Raw genomic sequence first — 14,276 nt, 5'->3', positions numbered from 1 at the left:
GCGCTTTTCTATTTCAAGCCTCCTCCTTCTGTTCGAACACACTCTTGAGCAAACGTGTTTGATGCAGCATTCAATGAAATCTGGGAGGCAGAGGGATATTTCCAGCGGCTCCTGCAGCAGTGATGGCGGTTCCTTATGGCTGTTGGGACCATGTCCGCTGGCGGTCTGCTTTAGCAGCACAGCCTGGGATTCCGTCGGATGGGTTGGCCGCGGCCTTGGCAACGAGGTGGTCAGAATCTGGTGGCTCGGGATTCTTTTGGACGGTTTTTGTAACGTCTTGCTTCCCAGAATCGGTGACGAGACTGTTGCTTGGGGTGGCTTCTGTGAAGTCTTACGGCCCGAGATTCCGATGGCCCGACACGGATCCCCTGCTGGGGGGCAGCTTCCGGCCTCTAAGTCCTACAGCACGGTGTTAGCAGTCTTGTAGCGGTACCGTATGTTCCCAAAACTAGGAGCTGGAGATTGAACTAAGATGGACTTTGTCTCAATTTATAAAAGTTTATTAATACCTTTCTGGTATTAATATAGTTGCTGTGGTATGGTGACTTCAACACATTTCACTGTATGTTTTTTAAAATACAAGTGACAATAATTGACTATTCTAGTCTATTCGTTTGAAGTTGATTCAGAGCTCATAAAAATCAGCGAGCAAGGAGAAATCTGAAAAGAATTTTATTCTGGCGTTGAAACGTAGAAAGATGTAAGATACAAAGTAGTAATCAGGGACTATATAAATACTTAATTGAAGCAGTAATTGGACATTAGCAAAAAGTTATCAAAGTTCTTGGTTTAAAAATGGTTCTGATCATTATTTTTAAAGTTACATTTGGCCACCTGCAGTTTTGCGCTTGTGTAATACATCACTTCTAATTCTTGAGATATTGCAATATTTATAACGAGTCTATTTTTAAGTGCAGTCAGTTTTTTTTTTGACAGTGCATGCTGCTGTATTGATAATTACTGCAGGCACTTGTTGGAAATGGAATGCATCAGAAATGAATGGAAGAAACATACGTGGAAAGAGAAAAAAAAGCAATGAAGAGACATCAGGATTTGAAAACATAATTTGGGTTGATTTACGTCAGCAAAGCTCGGTTGGTAATACACTGATGTCATTTCCTACAGGTTCAATCTTCAGGCTGAAGGACCCAAGTATGGAGAGAGAGAGAGTCACATAGAAGCCTATCTCTGAGCCACCATTATTCTTGGAAATGTTGCCTTGTATGTGAGAAAACTCACCCAGGTCCTTCTACCAGTGTATGTCAGAAGCTTCTAGAAAACTATTTGAGGAGAAGCTTCAGATTTGGCAGCTTTTCTTGAGTGGTGAAAAATACGCTTGGGTGTAGTTTTTCTTTAAGCAATAATTAAGAAAGTAAATCCACTCTCAAATCACTCATGGATGTTTGATACGGGAAAACTACCATTTTTGCCTCCATAATGCATTGCGATAAAATACTCCTCGAAACAGCATCATGTTGCTGGAAACAAAAGCAGGAATTGCTGGAAATGCTCAGTAGGTCTGTTTACAAAAATCAGAGTTAAAGTTTCGGGTTAAGTGACCCTCCCTCAGATTGATTTGCGCTGATTTACAGCATCCATGGGTCTTTCGGTTTTGACATGATGAGAAGCTATATCATGCCATATTCATTCCAGCCTCATCATTTTTTTTCCTTTCCTGAACAAATGAAAGGACTTACCAGAAAAGGACCTTAATCAGCTGGAGAAGTGGGCCGAGAAATGGCAAATGGAGTTTAATACAGATAAATGTGAGGTCTTGCATTTTGGAAAGTCAAATCAAGGTAGGAGTTTCATGGTAAATGGTAGGGCCTTAATGATTGTAGTGGAACAGAGACACCTTGAAGTTCAGGTGCACGGTTCTCTGAAAGTGGAATCCCAAGTAGACAGGGCAGTGAGGAAGGCTTTTATCACACTGGCCTTCATCAGTCAGAGCATTGAGTATAGAACTTAGGACATTATGTTGCAGTTGTATAGGATGTTGGTGAGGCCACACTTGGAGTATTGTGTTTGGTTTTGGTCACCTTGCTATTTGAAGGATGTTACTCAACTGGAAAGAGTGCAGTAGAAATTCACAAGGATATTGCCAGGACTCAACGTCCTGAGTTATAGGGAGAGGTTGGACTAGCTAGGAATTTTTCTTTAGAGCATAGGAGACTGGAGGGAAACTTGTAGAAGTGTATAAGATTGTGAGAGGCATGGGTAGGGTGAATGCACTCAGTCTTTTTCCCAGGATTGAGGAATCGAGGACTAGAGGGCTTCAGTTTAAGGTTAGAGGGGAAAGAATAAAAGGGAACTTGAGGGGCAACTTTTTTACACAGAGGATGGAACGCCTATGGAATAAGCTGCCAGCAGAAGTTGTTGAGATGGATACATTCTGCGCTGAAAATGTGTTGCTGGAAAAGCGCAGCAGGTCAGGCAGCATCCAAGGAGCAGGAGAATCGACATTTCGGGTTTCTTCCTGAAGAAGGGCTCATGCCCGAAACGTCGATTCTCCTGCTCCTTGGATGCTGCCTGACCTGCTGTGCTTTTCCAGCCAAACATTTTCAACTCTGATCTCCAGCATCTGCAGTCCTCACTTTCTCCGAGATGGGTACATTACCAACATTTAAAGAGTATTTGGACAAATACATGGATAGGAATGGTTTAAGAATAATATGGACCAAGTGCAGGGAAATGGGGTTAGCGTTGACGGACATTTTGGTCGGCGTGGACCAGTTTGGGTCAAAGAGCCTGTCTTCGTGCTGCAGAACTCCATGACTTCATGACTTGATGACTCCATGACTTCTACACATGATTTAACATGAGAATATTTGTGTATTTAGCAGTACGCTCCTAGGTCAATGCTTCTTGGAGAGACTTGCTGAGTGAATCCAAAAGAGGGTGTAGGGTAGGTGGAGAGGTACAGAATGGATATCAAGGAGGTGAGTTCAAGATGAATGATGTCTAAAGTGGAGAAGGAAAGGAACATAACTGGCCCATTCAGCCCATCAAGCCAGCCATGTCATTTTGCATTATTGCTGATTGTCTAACTCAATGTCATTTTCCCACACTACGTCCTTAACTCTTAATCTTGTTAGTCACTACAAACCATCTTCTGTCTTGAACCTACCGAATGATTGAGCTACTGCAGTCCTTTGAGGTGGAAAATTTCAAAGATTCACCACCCACCGAGTGAAGAAATTTTTTCCTTATCCCAGTCTTGAATGGCCCATCCCTTCTTTGAGATTATGCATCTAAAAGTGTGGTGCTGAAAAAGCACAGCAGGTCAGGCAGCATCTGAGGAGTAGGAGAGTTGACTTTTCTGGCATCAGCCCTTCATCAGGAATGTCCATTGGTTCCAGATTCATCAGCCATAAGAAACATCCTATCCAGATCTGCCCTCTCATTGTGTAAATTTCAATAGGATCACCTTCATTCTTCAAAACAACAGAATACAAATTCATTCTCTTCAATCTCTCCTCATAAGACAGTCCCACCATCCCATGGATTAAACGGGTGAATCTTCATTGCAGTGCCTCTGTGGCAAGAATAGATTTTGTTACAGAAGGAGACAAAAACATGACACAATACTCCAAGTATTGTCTCACCAAAACTTGATACAACTCCAGCAAGACATCTTTGCTTTCGTATTGAGATCCCCTTTTGCTCAGCCTCTGACATACCAAATCCGTTCAAGACACATAGTGCTTAAAACATGTATACCAGCTTTTAGTGACTCAAGGTCATGTAGATCCCTTTGCCTTTCTGTTTTTTGATAGCAAAGCACTTACTTAGATTATATTCCATCTGCCATGTTCTAGCCCATTCACTTAGCCAGTCCAAGTCGTCTTGAAGCCACTTTGTACACTCCTCACAATTTGCATTCTCACCCAGCAGGGGGACCTTCAGCACTTCAGTAACTGGGAAGGCTACAAGTGCAGGTACAGAAGGACCTCCTGAGGTGACGGGGATTTTAACTTAAGAATGGGAGATTTGGAGTGCCTACTGATCTCAGTAATCAGACACAGTAAGGCCATTTGCAAGACAGATGTTCCAAACATTCTTTTCTCTAATGAGAGAGTGAGTCATGAGTTCATGGAATGCCCTGCCAGTTGCAGTGGTGGACTCTCCCTCTTTATGGGCATTTAAACGGGCATTGGATAGGCATATGGAGGATAGTGGGCTAGTGTAGGTTAGGTGGGCTTGGATCAGCGCAACATCGGGGGCCAAAGGGCCTGTATTGCGCTGTATTTTTCTATGTTCTATTACAAGGTATTGAGGTATTTTCAAAGCTGTGCTATTGAATAAGACAAACATCTTCCCACTACTGTTGGATGGTAACACCTCACAAACAGGCATCATTTATTGTCATGCATTCCTAAAGAAAGCCAAAGAAGTAATCTGAAAAAAAAGGAGTCTGCGATTTCTATCTTTAATGCAGTTTAATAGGGCAAATATCAAGCTTGTTCAAATCAGGTCTGCTTCAGTTTTATCCAATTTTTCTAAATTCATTCACATATGTAAACAGAAGGAAATCAGTTTGATCACTTTGGAGTTAGATTTCTTCCTGATTAGATTAGATTCCCTACAGTGTGGAAACAGGCCCTTTGGCCCAACAAGTCCACACTGACCCTCCTTGGAGTAACCCACCCAAACTCATTTCCCTCTTACTAATGCACCTAACACTGTGGGCAATTTAGCACGGCCAATTCACCTGACCTGCACATCTTTTGGACTGTGGGAGGAAACCAGAGCACACGGAGGAAACCCACGCGGACACAGGGAGAACGTGCAATTTCCACACAGTCGACCGAGGTTGGAATCAAACCTGGGTCCCTGGTGCTGTGAGGCAGCAGTGCTAACCACTGAGCCACCCTGCCGCCCCACTTCACTTCCTGTGAAGTGGAGTGTGGATGTATTTTCACCATGCTGATACGACCTGTTGTATGACTGAAAATTATAAGACAACAGGCTACAATTGCCACAATTGTGAGGCCATATCTTGATGTCTGTACATTGTCTTGTTTTCCATATATAAGGAAGGATTGCAAGGGGTCCTTGATTTGTGAACGTCAGATTTACAAACGGTTGTACTTATGAACGTGATTCCAAGCACAGGTATAATTTTAATGATCCAACATACAATATTTCTCGTACTTGTGAATGCCTGCTTTCTATATTCCCACATTGTGTTCTGTCTTACAAACAAATCAACTTGAGTCTGGACTCCAGAATAAAACCGGTTCACCAATTCGGGGATTTGCCTGTATGACATACGGTCATACAGTCATAGAGTCATGGAGAAGTACAGCATGGAAACAGACCCTTCGATCCAACTTGTCCATGCTGACCACGTATCCTAACCTAATCTAGTCCCATTTGACAGCACTTGGCACATTTTGCTCTAAACCCTTCCTATACATTATATCTATCCAGATACCTTTCATATATTGTAATTGTACCAGCCTCCACCACTTCCTCTGGCAGCTCATTCCATAAACGCGCCACCCTCTGCATGAAAAAGTTGCCCCTTCAGTCCCTTTTAAATCATTCCCCTCTCACCCTTGAAGCTATACCCTCTGGTTCTGGACTCTCCCACTCCAGGGAAAGGGCTTTGCCTGAAACAGTAATTCTCCTGCTCCTCGGATGCTGCCTAACCTGCTGTGCTTTTGCAGCACCACACTCTGGACTCTGACTCTCCAGCATCTGCAGTTCTCACTTTCTCCTTATCCTATGAAGACAAAGGAAGGGCTGTTGCGCTACAATGCTAGTGTCCCTACTTCCGAGTCAAACAGTCTGGGTTTAAATCCCTCCTTCCCTAGAGGTGTGTGTTTGGAGAGGTTGATTTATAAATCCAGTGAAAGAAGGGAGCGCTGAGTGTAGGTCAGTGTAAATTCTATACAATTTCTCCTCTGAGTGGGACCCACCGCTGAGTATTGAATGTCGATTGTTGCAATTTGGACTGATATCCAGGCTCAAGGAAAGGGTGTTGTTTCACTGCAAGATAGATTTCCTTTTTAAATATTCCTTTCCCTGGCTTATAGTGACATTAGGATGATTTCGGGGCTCCTCAACTCCATAAAGATAGACACGGTCTGTGTGTGTTAATCAAAATGAACATGAAATAATGTGATCATGAATAGTAAGCTCCACACTTTTAAAGCTAGTGATGGTGTTTCAATAATTTATATATATATATTTTTAAAAATCACTGCTGTCATCAGGCAGTCATCCTGGAGGATTTAATTGGGATTATTCCGGTGTATCTTTTTTAATTCGTGATTTAAACGAGGAAGGATTAACACTGGTTTGCCTGTAAGGAGCCTAGTGTACTGTTCAGGGGGAAGAGGGTGTGTTAGTGTTGTAAGCAATCCAGAACAGCTCCAACCCCAATGTGGACAGAGAGGAGAGACCCGACCAGAGGACAAAAATCCCATTCCTCTTGCAATCCACAAACGCGGATAGAAAGGTACGTAAAGGTTACTGAGGAATCGATTTAATAGATTTGATTTTTATCTTTTTTTGAAAAAAACCGTGCATATGATTTATTGCTGCAGGCTTGCGTTATTTTGCCGAATTTATTTTTAACGCAAAACGCAGCACGCATATGCAAAAAGGGTTATAAAAATATGTTTGGATGTTTAGTTGTGTTTCTTTTGTCGCTGGAAGGACTGGGCGCAGTAAGGGGGGCGGTGGGGGTGGAGAGAACACCCTTTCCCGATTTCGCGGCTCTTGTGTTATGTAGCCTGCCTTTTTCCAAGGGCATCACCTTTTTAATATCTGCAAATGGGTTTACGGCAGGAGTCCGCTCATTCAAAAAGGTGAACGGAATTTGCTGAGGTTTGAGGGAGTATTGGGGCGAAGCGGGGGGTGTGATGCACAATAATAAGAGGATGTGTTCTGTGTGGAGATGAACAGTTTTCTAATAAAATAAATTAAAATGCCCCTTTTTTTAAAAAGTAAAATGTTAAACCATTCGCTAGTCACTGTGTCACAATAATGAGTGACTTCCAACGAAATGGAACTGTAGTTCTGAGCTATTTATTATTATTTAATTATAAAGGTTGCAGCCTTTTGTTGAAGATGTTGCACTTTACATCCAGTAAGTGTTCCCTGTTTGGCAGTCATGCAATCAATTAATCACTGAGATTTGTTTTAAATCAATATTCTCACTCAAGAGTTTATCTCCGTTTCCTGCCACTCCCATCCCTTCAAGTGTCTGACCACACGCACCCAGTGCTGGTGAGGACTTGATTCACTGATGTGATCTTGGAGTGTTACAGTTTAAACACCCGTTGCTGTTCGCTGGCTTTTTCTCAATCTGCTGTCACTTACACTGGTACACTTCTTGTCCATCCACTGGTCAAGGAATGACCCATACAATAGAGCAGTGGACTGGTTGGTGCATGACAGTGAGATCGTTGGATCATTGAGCCCTACTAAGTGGACAGTCACTGGCATCAATCCCAGGTGTGTGGTGAGTTAGCTGATTCAACCTCTGGAGGTCTCTCTGTAGTGGAAGGCAGGTATCTCCTTCCTCGCTGTGTCCTGGATCTGCCATCTAATGCTGGAAGAATCTATGTGCCTGGTGAACAGGCACACAGTTAAGCTTGTCTGTGAAGCTCCTATATTACAATATGCACAGTCTAGACTTCAATGTGAAGACTAGTTACTTGGGCAGGGTGTTAGGGAGCTGTTAACACTTGCTGACATTTTTTCTCCTCATGAGGAACCCAGCTTCTAAAGTTAGATTAGATTTGATTCGATTCCCTACAGTGTGGAAACAGGCCCTTCAGCCCAACAAGTCCACACCGACCCTCCAAAGAGTAACCCACCCAGTCCCATTTCCCTCTGACTAATGAACCTAACACTGTGGGCAATTGAGTGTGGCCAATTCACCTGCACATCTTTAGACTGTGGGAAGAAATCGGAGGAAACCCACGCAGACTCTGGGAGAATGTGTAAATTCCACACAGACAGTCGCCCGAGGCTGGAATCGAACCTGGGACCCTGGTGCTGTGAGGAAGCAGTGCTAACCACTGAGCCACCATGCGTTCCCCATTGTGTCCTTTATCTGTTGTCTAATGCTGGAAGTATCTGTGTGCCTGATGAGCAGGACTGCTTTAAGCTTCTCTATGAAGCTCCTATACTACAATGTTCACAGTCTAGACTTCAGTGTGAAGACTAGTTACTTGGGCAGGGTGTTAGGGAGTTGCTAACACTTGCTGACGTTTTTTTCCTCCTCATGAGGAACCCAGCTTCTAAAGTTATTAAGGGAAACAATTAGAAATTAGCCCAGTTTTTGTTTTGATTAGATTAGATTACTTACAGTGTGGAAACAGGCCCTTCGGCCCAACAAGTCCACATCGACCCGCCGAAGCGCAACCCACCCAGACCCATTCCCCTACATTTACCCCGCACCTAACACTACAGGCAATTTAACGTGGCCAATTCACCTGACCTGCACATTTTTGGACTGTGGGAGGAAACCGGAGCACCTGGAGGAAACCCACGCAGACACGGGGAGAATGTGCAAACTCCACACAGTCAGTCGCCTGAGGCGGGAATTGAACCTGGGTCATCTGGTGCTGTGAGGCAACAGTGCTAACCACCGTGCCACCGTGCCGCCCATGGTGAAATAGTGTACAGGGAAATAATTTTGCTTCGCTTGCTTCGGGAAATGCAGAGGAAACGCACTGGTATCAAGTGCACTCGAGAGGGTGCAGAGGAAATTTGCCAGGGTATTGTCTGAAATGGAGGGTCTGAATTATCGTGATAGATTGGATAGACCCTGTTTCCCCTGAATCAGTGAAGATTGAGAGAAGATCTCATAGAAGATTGAGGGAGCATGTTTAGGTTTGATAGGAAGGCACTTTTTCCATTAGTAGAGGGGTCAATAACCAGGCCTCATGAATTTAAACTAAGAAGTAGAAGGTTCAGAGGATAGATTGAGGAAAATGTTTTTCACCCAGAGACTTGAACTCATTCCAAAGAGAGTGGTTGAGTCAGAAACTCTAGTCACATTTAGAGTCACAGAGTTATAGAAATGTACAGTATGGAAACAGATCCTTCAGTCCAACCCGTCCATGCAGACCAGATATCCCAACCCAATCTAGTCCCATCTGCCAGCACCCGACTCGTATCCATCCAAACCCTTCCTATTCATATACCCATCCAAATGCCTCTTAAATGTTACAATTGTACCAGCCTCCACCACTTCCTTGACAGCTTCCAAGGCTGAAGGATAAGAGCTGGAAAATGTGATTTAGTCTTGGCAGATATTTGTTGACTGGGGTGGACATGATATGCAAATAGCTTCCTTCTGTGCTGTAAATAACTGACTACATTTTGGGGAGAAAAGTGTTTCATCACAACTTCCTTTGAGTGGGCAGTACTCTTGAGTGAGAAGGATGAGGTTCAAGATCCACTCCAGAGACAATTTATTTGGCATTGCATTAAGTTCTAAAAAAATCCTGCCTATCTGATGAAATATTCAAACAAGGGCTTATTTTCCTCCTCAGGTGAATGTAACAGTTCAGCTAGTGGCATCTACAACCTTAATTTCTCAACCAACGCATAAAATTACATAATCTGGTCATTTATTTAATTACTGCCTTTGGGAACTTACTGTGTCCAAATTTGTTGTCGAGTTTCCTGCATTGCAGTATTGGCTACAATTCAGAAGTGCTTTGTTGGCTATAGAACACGTTGGGACATAGTGAAAGAATTTATATGAATGCAGGCTCTTCCATAAGGTCGCAAATGGGGTCTGTGTACAAAGGGACCCAGGCGGGATGTCCAGGAAGTTCACAGACTCAATGTATCTCTGCCCTTCTGAGCCAGGCCTACTAACGCCTCATGTAGGGCCTCAAGAATTCTGTATTTTATGGGATAAACTCTGCAATCTATTGATTTCCAATTTTTTTTAAAGATGTTATCTCTTTTTATTTTATCAAATGAGACTGTGAATGAAAGAGAAGGGATTGACATGAGAGTTGTTCCCTCTGACATCTGGTTTGGGATAGGATAGACTTATTTTGGAGAGAAACTAAAGACTACCTGAAAGAGAATAGGATGTGTCCAGGTTGCACTCAGCTTCTAACATTCAGAAAAGGCTGTCCGTTCTAATCCAGTCAGGCATTAACGTCTGATGCATTTCGCATCCCTTTGATTTCATTTGCTGAACAGTAGTTATTTTTCTTCTTCATGCAGTTCAGTTCCACTGATAAAGGAAAGCCCTTAGAAATAGCCTTCAAGGAAATATTTACTGAACAATTATCTCCACACACAACATTGAGCAGCTGTAAGTTTACACAGTCAAGCCAGTTATGGAAATGAGTAATATTTAAATTTAGCAAACAGATTTCTTATTAAAAAAAGCATTAAAAGCTAGTCTCTCAAACTTGGAGCTATTGTGGGAATTGACATCTCAAAAGTTTTTAGCAATCCCTCAGATCTTTAATACTGATGTGTACTTGAAAAGGAATGGAGGAGAATGGTGACCGTGCCTCTGGGAAGGAAGAAGCAACAATACTCCCTTCAGAAAGAATGAGAAATGTTTAGAAAGATTACTTGGGATTGCTTGTGTGAAATAGAGATGAGGAGGATTTTATTTTGGAGAGTTGGGTGTTTGGAATTTCTCCCCAGAGAACAGAGAAGGCAGAAGTAGATAGCTTTTGATTCCCTTGCTATTCAGGACAACTTTGTCTCTCCTGTTAGTCAGGAATCTTTAGGGGATAAGTGGGAATGTGGATTTGAGGCATCAGTTGGATCGTATTGAATGGGAGAGCAGACTGGAGGTGCCGAATGGCCTTTTCCTGCTCCTCATTTTGTTTGTACGGCACAAAACAGCAAGAGGCCATCAACAGTCTGTAGAAGACAATGTCTGTCACTGCTGTATGCTGCTTAACATGGTACACCAGGCATGTATTGATTTTTTAAAAAAAAATATGATAAAGCTTGCACATAGACCATGCTGTCACACTTAACACATTAGTATATTTATACAAGTTTATAAAAATTATTATGTATCGTTCACGAGTTGATTCTTTGGGAATCACTGCTGGATTTGTCAAGTTAATCAAACATAAAGGAATCTATATATGATTTAGTGAGTGAGTTTATTAAGTGAGATAGCAAAGTTCTGGCAGATAGAATACAATGCTATTAAATGTGAAGTCACCCATTTTGGTAGGAGTAACAGTAAAAAGGATTATTTGAGTCATAGAGATGTACAGTATGGAAACAGACCCTTCGGTCCAACTCGTCCATACTGACCAGATATCGTAACCTAACCTAGTCCCATTTGCTAGCACTTGGCCCATATCCCTCTTAAACTCTTCCTATTCATATATTTACCCAGATGCCTTTTAAATGTTGTAATTGTACCAATCTCCACCATTTCCTCTGGCTCATTTCATACACACAGCACCCTTTGTATGAAAATGTTGCCCCTTAGATCCCTTTTAAATTTTTCCCATCTCACCTTAAACCTATGCCCTCTAGTTCTGGACTCCCCCACCCCAGGAAAATGACCTTGGCTATTTATCTTATCTGTGCCCCTCATGATTTTATAAACCTCTATAAGGTCAACCCTCAGTCTCTAACGCTCCAAGGAAAACAGCCCCAGCCTAGTCAGCCTCTCCCTGTAGCTCAAATCCTCCAACCCTGGCAAAATCCTTGTAAATCGTTTCTGAACAATGGAGTTTAATTTAGATAAATGCATGGGGATGCATTTGGGAAAGCAAATCTTAGCAGGACTTATACACTTAATGGTAAGGTCCCAGGGAGTGTTGCTGAACAAAGAGACCTTGGAATGAAGGTTCATAGCTCATTGAAAGTAGAGTCGCAGTTAGATAGGATAGTGAAGAAGGTGTTTGGTCAGAGTATTGAGTACAAGAGTTGGGAGGTCATGTTGTGGCTATACAGGCCATTGGTTAGGCCACTTTTGGAATGTTGTGTGCAATTCTGGTCTCCTTCCTATCGGAAGGATATTGCAGAACTTGAAAGGGTTCAGAAAAGATTTACAAGGATGTTGCCTGGGTTGGAGGAATTGAGCTATAGGGAGAAGTTGAATGGGCTGGGGCTGTTTTCCCTGGAGTGTCAGAGGCTGAGGGGTGACCTTACTGAGGCTTATAAAGTCATGAAGGGCATGGATAGGGTAAATAGACCAAGGCTTTTCCCTGGGGTGGTGGAGTCCAAAGCTGGAGGGTGAGAGGGGAAAAATATAAAAGAGACCTAAGGAGCAACTTTTTCACGCAGAGGGTAGTACATGTATGAATGAGCTGCCAGAGGAAGTGTTGGAGGCTAGTGCAATTGCAACATTTAAAAGGCATCTGGATTGGTCAATGAATAGGAAGGGTTTGGAGGGATATGGGCCGGGTGCTGGCAGGTGGGACTAGATTGGGTTGGGATATCGGGTCGGCATGGATGAGTTGGACCGAAAGATCTGTTTCTGTGCTGTACATTTCTATGACACTAAGTTTCACAACATCCTTCCGATAGGAGGGAAACCAGAATTGCACACAATATTCCAAAAGTGGCTTCAACAATGTCCTGTACAGCCACAACATGATGTCTCAATTCCTATATTCTATGTTCTGTGCAATAAAGGAAAGCATATGAAACACCTTCTTCACTATCCTACCTACCTGCAACTCCACGTTCAAGGAACTATGAACCTGCGCTCCAAGGTCTCTTTGTTCAGCAACACTCCCCAGGACCTTACCATTAAGTGTATAAGTCCTGCTCTGATTTGCCTTTCCAAAATGCAGCACCTCACATTTATCTAAATTAAACTCCATCTGCCACTCCTATTACTTGAATGGTAAAAAGTTGCAGCACGCTGCTATGCAAAGGGACCTAGGTGTCCTTGTACATCAACCACAGGAGATTGGTCTGCAGATACAACAAGTAATTAGGAAGGCAAATGGAATTTTGTTTTTCATTGCGAAAGGGATTGAGTTTAAAGCAGGGAGGTTATGTTGCAGCTGTACAGGGTGCTGGTGAAGTCACACCTGGAGTACTGCATGCAGTTTTGGTCTCCTTACTTGAGAAAGGATGTACTGGAGGGGGTGCAGAGGTGGTTCACTGGGTTGATTCTGGAGTTGAAGGGGTTGGCTTATGAGGACAGACTAAGTAGACTGGGATTACATTCAATGGAATTCAGAAGAATGAGAGGGGGATCTGATGGAAACATATACAATTATGAAGGGAATAGATAAGATAGACGTAGAGAGGATGTTTCTACTTTTGGGTGAAACTAGGACAAGAGGGCATCACTTCAAGATTGGGAGGAGCAGATTTAGGACTGAATTGAGAAGGAACTTCTTCACCCAGAAGGTTGCGAATCTGTGGAATTCCCTGCCCAGTGAAGTAGTTGATGCTACTTCAGTAAATGTTTTTAAAGCTAACATAGATATTTTTTGAAGAATTAAGGAATTAAGGGTTACAGTGAGAGTGCGGGTAAGTGGAGCTGAGTCCATGAAAAGATCAGCCAGGATCTTATTGAATGGCGGAGCAGGTTCAACGGGCCAGACGGCCTACTCCTGCTCCTAGTTCTTCTGTTTTTATGGTAATATGCTGTTTCTTATAAGTTACTTGAAATTTATAGGATTCAAGTGAAGGTTTTAATTTTAAATGCATAAATAATATGTATTAAAGAAATACAATTTAAATTTGTCCATAACATTTCTGCTGGACTGTTTAATATTTAATGTTTTCATTCAAATGTGTGGCCCTCTGGCAAGTCTTTCAATTGCAGGTGTACGGTAGACCTGTCCAGTTTATGTCATTATGCTGTTTGGACAGCCAGACATACTGTGTACTCTGCGAGTATGTCTTTGGTTGGAAGATTGTCCCCATGTCTTGCATTACAGTCAAGTAACAGATTATCAGATCCTCAAATGGTTCTCTTGTCAAATCATGTCCTCCTATTGCCTTGCCCAGTTTATGAACCCTTTCTGAATACACATTCTTCATCCCCATTACCTCCATCTTGCTACGTTTTCAGCACTGAAATGGTGATGCAACACATGGCTGCTTAAAGCAATGCAATGTTCTTTTAAGGTATTTGTTGATGTATTACATTTACTGCTTTTAACTTTGTTGTAAGAAACCTCTAAACTCCCTCACACGCACACACACACCCTCCATCTCAATGTTGACTGCCCCCTTTACCCTCCAGCATTCAAACTTCAACATCAGTGTCAAACTGTAGCCATATCCAGAGTAAAAACGAGAGCCCAACACCTACACATTTCCACATCCTAAAAGGCCTT

General features: G+C 42.6%; 1 protein-coding gene across 4 annotated transcripts in view; it reads left to right on the top strand.

Annotated features, from left to right (window-relative positions):
* Positions 1-14,276, top strand: part of abcg4a (ATP-binding cassette, sub-family G (WHITE), member 4a) — a 140,838-nt gene that overhangs the window by 13,281 nt on the left and 113,281 nt on the right. The window contains exon 1 of one of the 4 annotated variants that reach the window (XM_072593342.1): positions 5,805-6,466. The exons of the other annotated variants lie outside the window; for them this stretch is intronic. The gene's annotated coding sequence lies outside the window, so the exon portion shown is untranslated. Of the gene's footprint in view, positions 1-5,804; positions 6,467-14,276 lie in introns of those variants that run through there. 4 annotated transcript variants of the gene reach the window in all.

This window comes from Chiloscyllium punctatum, chromosome 23 (genome assembly GCF_047496795.1).
Source record: "Chiloscyllium punctatum isolate Juve2018m chromosome 23, sChiPun1.3, whole genome shotgun sequence".
Classification (NCBI taxonomy): Eukaryota; Metazoa; Chordata; class Chondrichthyes; order Orectolobiformes; family Hemiscylliidae; genus Chiloscyllium; species Chiloscyllium punctatum.
The sequence above is the reverse complement of the archived record's forward strand: the minus strand, read 5'-3'. Positions and strand labels throughout refer to the sequence as shown.